Source organism: Oreochromis niloticus, linkage group LG23, assembly GCF_001858045.2.
Source record: "Oreochromis niloticus isolate F11D_XX linkage group LG23, O_niloticus_UMD_NMBU, whole genome shotgun sequence".
NCBI lineage: Eukaryota > Metazoa > Chordata > Actinopteri > Cichliformes > Cichlidae > Oreochromis > Oreochromis niloticus.
In genome coordinates this window covers 26,940,885-26,952,523 of record NC_031986.2, presented here as the reverse complement: position 1 = coordinate 26,952,523, position 11,639 = coordinate 26,940,885, and positions in this window count along the sequence as shown.

Sequence of the window (11,639 nt, the reverse complement as noted above, 5' to 3'; positions counted from 1 at the left end):
AAAAATTCTGTAAAACAAACAGAAATTGTGACTAAACATTGTGGCTTACCTTTTGTTTCAAGTACTCTTTTGTATGATACCATAGCTCTGGTATCTGGAATATTGTTCTTGAAATATTTTTATAGCTTGTGTTTTCACACTGAGTGTGTGAATCGGTCTGTCATCATGGCAAAATGTGGTCCTGCGGAGCCCTGAGGCAGTTGTGAGTACTGTGGCAGGTGTTTATATGTCTGTCTGTCAGTTGGTTTTCAGCATTATAGAATTACATCTGTGCAAGATACAGTCACAGAATTTTAAAGGTGTGTATTTGAGATCAAAATGAAGGCCGGGTTTGACGTGAGGTGGAACTGGTGGGTTGAAACATCAGCATGTTGATAGGGAAAAAAAGTTTAGAGGACATATGAGGTTCAGAACAGATTGAAACCAGAGACCATCTTGTCAGGGATCACACCAGCCGCTATACCAACAAGTTTTCTGACCACACCCGTCTCTGAGCTTTACCTTCATTTTGATCTTGGCTACATACCGTTAATATATTGCGTAACTGTGTCTTGCACTGTTGCAATGCCAATGTGTGGAAGAAATCTGTCTGCAGATATACAGACAGACATCACATCAAGTACTCAAAACTGCTGACAAACATGTTCACATGGTAAAAACTGTGTTTTTATGGCTTCTACTTCCACTTCTGAATTATGACGTGACAATGCTCAGGTAAAACATTTGTTAGATTTAGGCATAAAAAGCAGTTTCCCATGTTAAAGTCATGTGTTGTCTTGACCCATCCATTCACCCTGGCCTCCTCTCTGTGATGAGTTTAAAGCTGTAAAGCAACACCACCAGACCCCCCTTTTGCACCACTCGTAAGTTCTTTGATTGCTAGTGGGCACTTGACATTTTATCTAACTAGGGGCTGTAAGAAGCGGCTGCACAAACAACATAAAAAAATCTTTTATATAACAACATGTTTTTGATTTAATTTTGTTTTTTTTCTATTCAGGACTCCTGCAACCTCTCACATGAGGATTTGCAGATAGCTGAACAATCCTGAGAAGGCATCTAAATAACCCTAAACCCTCTTCTGCCTTGCATGATATCCCTTTAAAACCACAGAAGAGCTTTTGGAAACTGCTCAGGATTTCCTAAATTGCTTGCAGGGACTCAAGGAACATTATGCTGTACTACAAGAATCCATTTAATGACCATAAAGTACTAAATTGTCCCCAAAATGCCAAGCAGTATCCTAGAAAATCTTATAATCCTTAATACTAAATAAACTGTCTGTTTTTCACCTCAGAGTATGCTAGTACCAATGCAAAAACACATTTGTCTTGTATGTCGTGTGGTAAAACGTAAGGAGGTGTTGTTGGAATATTAAACCTTTTTAATATCAAATCGCACATAAATAGGCCAACAACGTGTCGTCTGTGGAGACTGGGAACTCTAACAGAGGTCTTGAAGCATTTGCAAGTATTTTCTTTTTTTTTTTTTAACACAACAAAACTCACATGACATAAAAGTTCAAAATTGATTTGCATGTTATTGAGTGCAGTCAGTCACTGATCAGTTGTGTGCACGCATGGCACACAGATTACTATCAATCCATCCATCCATCCATCCATCCATCCATCCATCCATCCATCCATCCATCCATCCATCCATCCATCCATCCATCCATCCATCCATCCATCCATCACAGATACTCCTAATCTTAACATGTTGTGTGTATCAAGCACACCTGTCCACATATTCAGTTTCTTCTATTCCAACCTCTCCACTACCATTGACAAGACCAAAGAGCAATCAAATGACATCAGGAACAAGACTGTAGACCGGCACAAAGCTGGAATGGTCTACAAAACATCAACAAGAGGTTTGGTGAAAAGGCAACAACTGTTGGTGCAGTTAGTCTGAAATAGAAATCACCATCAATCTGGTCTGGAGCTTCATGAAAGATCTTGCCTTACAGGGGTTAATCATGGTGGATCAGCCCAAGACTATATGAGAGGATCTTGCCAATGATCTAAAGCAGGTGGGACTACAGTCACAAGAAAATCATTGGTAAAACTTGTTGAGTGTAATGCGCAAGTGTCACTTTACATTTTCCCCTGGTCAAAAGGCACATGTACCGGCCCATCTTAAGTTTGATACTCAACATCTGACTTAGTTAGTGATGGTTTGGGAGAAAGTTCTGTGGTTTAGTTAAACTAAAATCAAGCTCTCTGGCACCCGCGGTTTTCAGTATGACCCAAAGAACACCACCCTCACAGTCAAGCAGGGAGGTGCATTGTGCTTTAGGGCAGCGGTCCCCAACCCCCGGGCCATGGACCGGTACTGGTCCCTGAGTCATTTGGTACCGGCCGCGACAGTTGAGGCTCAGGTGTGAAATTTATGGTTTTCAGGGTTTTAATCGTTTTTTATCGTTATTTTTTATAGTTTCTATCGTTAACTCGGTTTCCATGGGTCTTTTCCCATGTGTTATGAATAAATCTTCTTTTTTTTGGTACCCGTACTGGTTTTATTTTGTTGTATTTATCAGCGACACCTTAAAGGGCGGTCCGTGGTGCAAAAAAGGTTGGGGACCGCTGCTTTAGGGTACAGAACAACTTCATCACATTGAGAGGCCAATAGGTTGGAACATGTACCATAAAAATTTGGACAAGAACCTCCTCTTTCCTTCCCAGAACAGTGAAGATAGGTTGTGGATGGGTCTGCTAGCATGCCAATGACCCAAAACATACCACCATGAGAACAGAGGAGTGGCTAAAGAAAAAAGTACATTAAGGTCATTGAGTGGTCTAGCTAGTCTCCTGATCTCAGTCCTGTAAAAAATCTGTTGAGGAAGCTGAAGCTTTAAACTATCAAGCAGCAGCCGATAAACTTAAAGGATTTATCAAGTTTCTGTAAAGTGGAGTGGGCCAAATTCCTTCCTGAGATGTGACAAAACCGGCTGACCAACTATAAGAAATGCCTTCATACTGTGCTTGCCAACAAGGTTTTCCGCACCAAGTACTAAGTCATGTTTTGCTTGGGGATACATATTTTACTCAATGACATGCAAATCAAGCCATAATTTAATGAAATGCGTTTTGTCTGATTGAGTTTTGGTTGATTTTTGTGTCTCTCTATTAAAATGAAACTATCATAAAAATTAGAAAAAGTTAATATCTTTGTAAGTGAGCAAACATACAAATTCAGCCGGGGAAATAATTAGATCGCCACTGTATAAAGATTTTCATAAAATCACTGAGGAATTTTAGAGAACTTGAATTTGGTTTCAAGGGCTTATTTTTTATTATGTCAGAGATATTTAGGATATTTAAAATACGGCACATCTTGAAAGATGTGATTTTGAAACTTTCTGGGTCTTCTCAGGATGTTTCGTTGGTCTGTAAAGTCCCAAGTATGAGACCGACTGAGTTTTTAGGCAGGAGGTTGTCATGACCTGTTTTATTATTTAGTCTCCTCTAGCAGTTGTGACTAATCCATGTTCAAAACAATTTTATTTTAAAATATGTCTTTAAAACTAAAAAACTCTGAACTTTTTTCAAGTTGTTTTTATTACAAACTAACACAGTCACATTAAAATGCAAGTAGTTCTGTATTAGCAAATTTTTCAGAAGAACAAGAAAACCCTGTTCACATTCGCACAATTATATGAGGCATCACGAGTCTAAAACGTTCAGGTGAAGATGTCCAGGCTTCTGTCTTTGCCTGGCATTCTGTCTTCATAGTACTGAATGTCTGTCCCCTGTAGGTGATGGTCATGTTTTTGACCTCTGTCCTGCTGAGCCAGATGGATTCAGGCCCACCAACAAACACTCCCCAGTGAGCTTCCATCCTAGGTCTGGCTACAGGATAAAGCCCTGGTTTCCCACCTCAGAAGTGATGAAGCTCCCCTGTTCTGAGTTGACTTCTATCCGCAAGTCTGGCTTTTCTCCTGAATACAGGTTATCTTGGGACCAATTTATTTTTCCTATAAACAACAAATTTCTCCCTCTAATGGCATCTAGTTCCAACAAGAAGTCTTATTGACATCCAGTTATCCTGCACATCTAAAAAGGATCCTAAGGGGTACCCAGTGCTTTGGTATCTAGATAGCATTTTCACAGCATGAAAACCAGGATGCATGGATGCATTAAATTTTACCTCAACTAGATAACGCTGTACAAAAATAATAACTGAAATCTAATAACAATGGTTCAAATTTAAAAACACACATCTACTGCTGTGACTGGCAGCTTGTACTCAAAGTTCCACCCTTATTTGTTCATCTGCTCTATCAGATATCAAATCACTCAGCTGCTCTAAATGTGTGTGTTGGACTGTATATGTAAACACATTTCCACATTAGCTCATGCACTCTTGTTTAGGAATGGGGATTTACTAAGAATCTGGATTTATCAGGAATGTATGTGGGGGACACTGCAAGGTCATATGTATGTGTAAATGTGGCATGTGTGTGTTTGTGTATATATGTATGAGCGAGAGTAGTAATGTTTTTTTAAACCTGTATTTATACAGGGTTTAGTGGGAGGGCTGCAAAGGAATAATGTCCTGTATCTCCAAGTGAAAGCTGTTTATTCATGCAGGTCATTGCAGTACAGACAAAGTTTTCTCACGGTCATTAATTCCACTTAGTACATATCCAGACCTGTACCACAGTACTGCAGCTTTTACTACATTCCCTGCTTTGGAACATTACCAAGAACCTCTGGAACCTCCCCAAGGAGCCCATTACATGTCTTTAAAAACACTTCAAACTTTTTAACCTCAACTGGCCCTGATATCGGAGAGACCTCTGGACTCCCATAAGAACTTTGTTTTCAGTAAGCATGCCTCCAGAACCTCCTCAAGATACCCTCCATGATACCCTTTTTAAGGTACATCATAATGTCTGTTCAAGTTCGAGAGTCTGGGTGTATACTCAAAATTCATTGCATTGGGATGTTCTGTAAGAAATTTGTAGATCAAAGACGTACTTGATTTTGATACACAAGATTGCCTTCTGACTTCCTGAACCCCAATAAAAGACTGAATAAAAGTAGAACTTGAATAACCATTCAAATGTCTTAAATACCATTTAGCCTCATAATTCAGAGATAAATTAACACATTTGAATCTTGAATAACCTCTGGGCCTGAAACTCTAAAATTTATGTTGTATTTATCAAGGCATGAAAGTAAAAAATTAAATTTGCTCTTTGGTGTAGCAAAGAAGATTTTATGTGTTGGTACACTTTAATTTTCATGGTCAAAAAAAGTCTAATTCTAAATCTAAATACTGGAAGGTAGAGTTAAATGAATATATCCCAGCCAAGTTCATCACAGGTTAATGAGAATGAAGATGATCATTTCCCAGGTTTACTGGACCAGTTCAGCTTTAAGTAGAGAGATGTGATGGCTTCATCATGCAGTTTCAGGCTTGTTTGAAAGACTAGAAAACCAGCATTTTAAAAAATGGCTAAAAGTTTTGCAGCCAACTTCCACAAATTTTTTTTGTGACATAAAAACTCAGACACAAATTCCTCTGGCTGCTCTTGATGAGCCATGAAGATGGTACACCCAATGGCCACAAAGGAACATGTGATGAAACCTCTTTGCTCTTCAAAAATTATTGACATACTCATCTTCATGGGACTTCAAAATGCCACAGTCTATTGTAGTCTGGAAAGTGTTTCCAACCAAAACCACCAACATTGATCATTATCCAAAAGATTTTTCTCTGGGCCAACTTCTTTAAAAAGTCCTCTCCCCTAGAGGGTTGCATGACGCACATAAGTCACATAAATCATATAATACTTTTTTTTTTTTTTTTTTTAAGTCACCAGAACTTCACGAGCCTTCAAAGGAAGACTAAGGATTTTATCTGAAGGACTTTTTTCACAAAATTCAGAGCAGGTGATTTTAAAGTTCAATGCAAACTGTGACCAATACTAGTGAACTCTGGAGTTATACTACACAATGCAATACAGGCTCCATCACAAAATCAGCATAAAGAAAGAAACAATGAAAACTGATGTGGCTTTAGATAAAAATTTGCAAATAAGAACATCAGTAACACACAGACTAATAGCCCTGGTAGCTGTTACATTTGGTCTAATGATCTAATGAAGCCAATCACCCAAACAGGAAGGTATATTAAGTTGTTGATATTAGTCAAGAACAAATTAGCTTTTTAACTTACTTGCTTTTTGTAGTAATAGATAAGAGCAGTGCAACAAAGAGGGGGTTAGCAAGCCTGCTAACTTTGGTACACAGCATGCCTAACCTTGCTACCTTCATCACATCACAGCTTTGTTGTCCTTATACTTGTAGTCATTGCAACCTTCACTTGCAAACTGCAGAGACTAGTCTACATACACCCAGCATACAATACTTAGTATGCATGCCGCTTTGCAACCCACCTCCACGCCAGCTCATCCATTTAATATTTGGTCTATATTCTGTCACTGATGCATGCTCTGTTCAGTGCTGAGGATATTGATATTGTTTTCTGTCCCAGAACAGAGCCAGATTGAATTATCAGTTTTCTTTTGACTACAGTTGTCATGACTGATCTTCTTTTTGACAAAAGCAGCAAGATATGAAACTTGTTTGTAAGATCCCCTTCAGATACTCTGGAACCTGCTTAAAACATATGCACTATTTTGGACACGTTGCAGACTTAAACACATGAAAGTCCTAAAGATTAAGAAAGACAGGCAGCTTGTTTGTCAAAGCTTGTCAGTTGTTGCCTCTTCGATGTGTCTTTTTTTTTTTTTTCAAAAATACTAAGAAGAAAGAAAGAATTTAGAAAGGCCCCAGAAAGAGAAAATCAAAGCCAACTTGTTAAGAGAATAAACAGAAGAAAACATCTGTCATGTTCACAGTGCTGCAGTTTCTTTGTGATGAGTGAGATGACTGAAAGCGTTCCGTTACGCCAGATTCATTCCATGTTATCATTCCACACACACACACAAATATTTGCTGTCAGAATAGCACAGGCACACATACACAGGAAATGTATCCAAATTATTAACCACGTGGGATTGAGCTGAAATCAAAGTATAACAAGTGTATAAAATGTAGCAATATTCTTCGCTCTCTTTCATTGTGTGTGATTAAACATTCATGATTTGCATTTATTTGGTGCCCTTTCACCTTAGTGGTTTAAAAAAAACTTCATAAACTTTCAGACTTATTCACTAACATAAAAATGATGGAAGAGCCAACAAGCAAGGAGAAACTTTTGCCTCATTGTTTTACCTGTTTACAGTTGAGCATGTGGACAGCAACTACAAAAACAAACCACTCCTTCCTAAACCAAACGCCACATGGTCTTTGGAACTTGGTTTTTATGCTTCTGACCATTCAAACCTAGAGAATTTTGCCTTTTGGTTCTTAAAAGACATTAAAGCACAACTGGCACTGCACCAGCATCATGATGGTGGAAAAATGGGAAAAAGATCATTAAAATTACCAGAAAGAGAAAGAATGCCTGCTTAGACACAAGATTACTAGAAGGGAAATGCTCAAAGCAACAAGATTGAGGACGACTTTAAAGCAGTACCTCCAAAAAGAGATTAAAGAACATGCAAAACAAGCACAGAAACAAAAGTCATCAATTGTTTCTCTCTTTTCTTTTTTATTTATTTATTTTACCACCAATGTGTTTCTCAATCTATAACATATGCCATGCATTTCCATCAAAAAAGGCTGGTGCTGGCACTAGAATGACATCAAAAAACTTTTGGGCCCAAACCAAAAGCCTGGAACCATTAAACCATTAAATTAAAACATTTGGCACATGCAGCCCACAAAATCTTTCTGCATGATTTTCATTACAGATTGGGCAATGGATCCAGTACTACAACCGGTTTAAACGTGAGCTGGTTTTCAAAAGGAACCAAGGTTGAAATGGTGCTGCACAAGCATTGAGTTGATGGGAAAGGGGAGCAAAAGAGAATCAAAATGACCAGAAAGAGAAAGAATTCTGCTTAGAGACAGAAATCAACCACAATGAGACAAAAAATTACTAGAAAGGCAGGAAATGCTTGAAGCAACTGGAAAAAGACAAAATGTCTCAGAAGAGACCGAAGATAATTTCAAAGCATTTTCTGCAAAACAGACAGAAAAAAAAAAATCCACAACCAGTGTGGTTCTGTTGCCCAATCTATTCCTGGTTCCATGCATTTCCTTTTTTTTTTTTTTTTTTGCCTGTCCCATTTGGCACTGTAGCAATCAGAATTATTGTCTGAAGGCCAAGAAAAATGCCCAATGGATGCATGCTCAATCATCCAGGTAAGTAAATGACTAAAGAAGTCATGAAACATTTCTCCAATAGAAAACGCTACGTCCAGATGAACAGAACTGACCTTTTGGGGCCAATGGATTTATTTTTCCAAGTGGATTAATATATCTTTGCCATACTGGTCCACTTTTTTTATTTTATTTTATTTTATTTTATTTTATTTTATTTTATTTTATTTTATTTTATTTTATTTTATTTTATTTTATGACTGGGGGATAGGAAAGGGAAAGACATAGACAAGAAAAGGAGAGGGAAAGAAAAAAGAGAGGAAAAGGACAAGACTGACAACGCACGGTATGCTTTGAGGCAGCAGCCAAGGAAGATATAGTGTGTGTCTGTGAGCACCCATGTTCACACCTGTGTGCGCGAGTGCACTTGTATTCAAAAGGTTTCTCCATGTAACTAACCCCCCAGGACATGAAGCAGGCATGGAGGAGATCCAGGCCCCAGACATCTAGAGGCCCCCCAGAGTGCGAGAGCCCAAGGAGGACCACTGGAGGGTCAGCCGTACCACCATCCTGGAAAGAGCTGAGGAGAGCCACAGGCCAGTCCACTCAGCCAGAGTGGACCAAACCTGGGGCTCAGAGGCCTGAGGTCCGACGGCCCCCGACCAAGCCACGGTGCCTGACAACCACCAATGCACCTACAGTTGAGGGCATTAGCCAGCAGCAGGAAGCATGGTGGGGGGAGATAGGCCCATGCATTTCCAACATGGAGACTAAAAAGACTAAAACTAGTAATGAAAAGCTGGCACCAGAAGGTGCTGCAAAATTGAGGGGCCCAAACCTGGAACAACTGACCTCAGTGGCTTTTGGAAATGCAACTGAAAAACTCTGATTTAGTAGATGTAGCACACAGAATCTGCATAGTAATACTGCATAGTATGACTAAAACCTGTCCAAATGTGGGATTGTTTAGAAAAGGCACCAAGGTAGAAAAGGCTCTACACAGCCAACATGTTTTTGACAAATGGATAAAACAGAGGCAAAATTCACCAACAGATAAGACATGTTGATTGGACATAATAGACCAGCAATGTATGACCAGAAAAATAAAAAAAATGACAGGTGTAGCCATTCCATAATTTAAACATTGAGCATCTTTTCCTGAAACAAAAAAGATCCATAGCTAAACAAATTAGTAGAGAGAGATAAAATGAGAAGGAAGGAAAAGAATAACAAAACCTTGAATAGTTTTGGCTGAGCAATCAGACAATCAAAACATCATGGACTTCATAATGACACTGATTAAACAGAGTCAGGGGTCATGGTAAACTATTTGTTCACACAGTTTTAGAGACTCTGGAGACGTCTGAACAAACCAACGTGAAACCATTACAGCTCTGTAAATCTGTCGGGAGTGTCTTAATGACTAACTCCATGTCATTTCCTTCTGCTGTGTTCTCCCCCATATCTGAGGCCGCGGCACCAAACTAACCACCATGCAGCTGCTGAGTTTCTTTGCCCAACAGCCACACGTGTCCCAGTTTCAGGCCTCAACCAGCTTAACATTAATAAAAAGTCTCATAAATAAGTCTTTCTTCTTCAAGTATGGAGGCAAGAAACATAATAATAGTAATAACCGTTTCATTTTCTGTTTTTCCTCAAGGAAAGACAAAAAAGCTGCAGCATCATTCTGATAATACAGATATTTATTTGTCTAGCTGCTGCATCTGACCTTGTCCATGTAAAAACACACAGCTTCTAGCACTGTGACGAACAAATTATCTGTTCTTTCTCATGTCACATTTACAACAATCTGACAGGGATTTTTATGGGAGGTCATTAAGTACTCAAAAAGCTCAGCTTATGGGTGGATGATCTATTGGTAAAGGCTCAGATTCATAAGAAAAGCATAGGCCAGCCTGTTCTCACCGTCTGGGGCATCAAATTTTGCCCTTTTGTCAAAGCCTCCAGCATCTCAAATGTAAGTGCAGGGAACCCAAGTGACGCACTGGGTTGTAGTAATAATGAGACGGGTCTGTAACTCATAGGTCATAAAAAAACTAAGATTGTGAATGACTCCACACTGTCAATTTGAAAAACAGCAAATAAGGGTCATATTTCATATGTCAAGCAATGCCATACCCCAAGTCACCATCTTTTCCTTCCTTTCACTATCTGGTAAGGTTTAGGCTTAAGGGCCAAACTTTACCAGCAAGTGAAAGTAAAAAAGAAAGTGGGAACAAAAAAAGCAAAGCAAGCATAAAGGTCCTATAAGGACGGGAACTATGCTCTACTGACAAACCACACCTCCAGCCCTCCAACCTCCATGTGACTTGTCATTTGTTAAAGGTGTGCCATTATCTCTCAGCAACCAATATTCCCACAGCCAGTGGCAATGATGGCGAGAAGCAAACAGCATCTGACAGAACTGGAGCATTCGATGCCCTAGGATGAAAATGTTTTGGTTTAGGCAGAGAATAAAACTTCTATCATAACTCCTTAAAACCACTCCTTAGCTCTTGAAACCTTATTTAAAACCTGAGATGTGTCCTAAATCTTGGAACCTGTTGACTTTTCCTTAAACAACCTCTCAAACTCCCTTTAAGTAACTTTCAAACAAGGATCACAGATCCCAAAACATCGGGAACACCCCAAGAATCCCTCAGAAATCTTCAACTGACTTCTTTATAAATCCTGAGACTTCTTCAAGAAATTTTAAAAAATTCTAACAAACTCCATTACAGGCATCTGGAACAAGAACACTAACAAATCACTTATAACCCAAAAAAGCTACATTTGATACCACTTTGAGAGATATTTGGACATGTCCACCAAGCTCTAAACACACCTGAGAAGTATTTAAACTTCTTCAGGAGTCTTAATCATCTTTTAATCCCCTTTAGATGTGATAAAAATCACCTTAAACCAGGGGTGTCAAACTTATCTTACAATGCCGGCCACATACAGCCCACTTTGATCTTAAGCGGGCGACACATTTAACTGTTTTTCTTCATGATGAAAAAAAGCTGCTGTGACAAAAAAAGGAATCTGTCCACACAGCTCTTTGGATTTAAATTCTATGAACTAAAGGTGTAAAATTACAGAAAAAGCTATCATGGCCCAGACTGTCCAGTTTTTTTGATTTGTTCTTTAACTTTAGTCATAAAAAACAGAAATGTCTATCATAGAAAGTGAAAAACAGAAACTTTTCCTATACTCACAAAGTTACAGAGGTTTTATTAGAGACACAGTTGAGTGTTTTGCTATTTGGCATAACGTGTGAAAGTTGAAATTTCTTTAATACTAAATAGCAGAAATTAGTCTTTCTTGTCAGAGGTCATTTTTTGGGGGAAAAAAAAACAGGGCTGACAACACTGTACAAATGGCAGATCAAGTCACAGA